The sequence below is a fragment of the Hesperophylax consimilis genome, chromosome 26 (genome assembly GCF_061612785.1).
Source record: "Hesperophylax consimilis isolate HC1 chromosome 26, BYU_Hcon_1.0, whole genome shotgun sequence".
NCBI lineage: Eukaryota > Metazoa > Arthropoda > Insecta > Trichoptera > Limnephilidae > Hesperophylax > Hesperophylax consimilis.
In genome coordinates this window covers 9,316,074-9,317,792 of record NC_142861.1, presented here as the reverse complement: position 1 = coordinate 9,317,792, position 1,719 = coordinate 9,316,074, and the positions used below count along the sequence as shown (strand labels likewise).

At 32.1% G+C, this 1,719-nt stretch overlaps 1 protein-coding gene across 1 annotated transcript in view; it reads right to left on the bottom strand.

Moving 5' to 3' along the window:
• Dh44 (corticotropin-releasing diuretic hormone 44) overlaps positions 1-1,719 on the bottom strand; it is a 435,996-nt gene that overhangs the window by 250,172 nt on the left and 184,105 nt on the right. The window lies entirely within an intron of this gene.

Genomic DNA, 1,719 nt, shown 5'->3' with positions numbered 1-1,719 from the left:
CCAATTATTTTACCCCTATACTGTGGGCAGTAGCGGAGTGTGGAAATTTTATTTATTTTTTGTTTTTAAAAGAAAAAAAATGTTACCGGACAGCAAAGTGTACATAACATTTTTTACTCCAAATGTGCTAAGGAATAGCTGGTTAAAGTTTGTCGGGTTAGTGCCGATACACCCTGTATATAGGATTTTCCAATAAGAGGTATTATTTTGATATTCAATCGTAAAAGATCAATGGTTTCGTTGCTTGTGTGGCACGTAGCGCCGTCTTGTTGAAAGTAAACGTTGTCCAGATCAATATCATCCAATTTTGGCCATAAAAAATCATTAATCATCTTTCGATAGCGCAATCCATTCACCGTAACTGTTGCTCCAGCCTCATTTTCGAAAAAGTAAGGTCCAATGACTCCGCCGGACCATAAACCGCACCAAACAGTCATACGTTGAGGATAAAAAGGCTTTTCAACAATAACTCTTGGTTTTTTCCGAGCCCCAGATGCGACAATTTTGCTTGTTGACGAAGCCACCGAGGTGGAAATGGGCCTCATCACTCAAGATGATTTGCATTTGATTCACTCAAGTGAATTTTAATAATTTCAATGCGTTGTTGAAGCGTGTATCGTTCCATTTTTATTAATGGCGTAGTTTCTACTTGTCAAATATTAAAAAATGTCAGCTTCGAAAGTAACATCTACCGAAATAGCGGGCTATTCAAAATAACACCTCTTATTGGAAAAACTTTTATATAATTATTAAAAAATACTAATTACATTAAAATCGTAGTTACATTAGGTTTTTACATATGAAAAGATTTGAATACTACTCTTCCAAAGAAGCGTTAGCCACATTACACTACATTAATTATTTGTAGTAGTAAGTGTAAGTAATTAATAATATGATAGGTATTACGTATTCTAGTAAGTACATTTGAGAGAGAAAAACTGAGTTATATCATATGTTTGATAAGGTAACCGGATAAATCATCACAATGATAATTCATCACATCTTTAAAAAGTTATATAAAATCATGGAAAGTGATGGAACAAAAACTTTATTAACTGGTTTATGTAGGTTAGGTTGGGTTAGGTTACGTTAGGTTAAAAAAAAATTTCATCGTTTCTAATGACTTGTCGCTGTGTTGAGTTATCATGGAACCTTTTGGTAGATGTTATATTAGTGTATTTTGGTAAAGTAGATAAGTATAAAACTTTACACATAAAATGGGTTATTTTTAAGAGCAATTCACATAAAATCATCTTCATTTTGACATTTCTTCAACGTATTCTTCATCGCATTTAATAAAATTATATATGTTTTGAAAATAATATCAATGCGTATTTAAATTGATTTTTGAAGATTTTTCAACACTGCGAGGCTACTAGAAACGTTGGCTCAAAGAGAGCAAGAAAACGTAATACTGCTGCTGCCAAATAATCAACCAAATTGTATATGTAATGAATTATTTTTACTATTCAATTTACTTTGGGCAGTTGTGTTTTTTAAATAATTTATTGTATTAGATCCACGTACTATAATTGATTACCTACTAAGATCAACGTGTTCGCGATGAAAATATAAAACAATTATTCGATTAGTGAAAAAAGTTCACGAAAAAAAGCTGAGTTTGTCTTTCAGACATTTAATTTAAATTATATCTGGAATGTCACACCTTGGACTTTCACAGACAGGGGTGATTTTAGGAAATTCAATTCTCGTGGGACT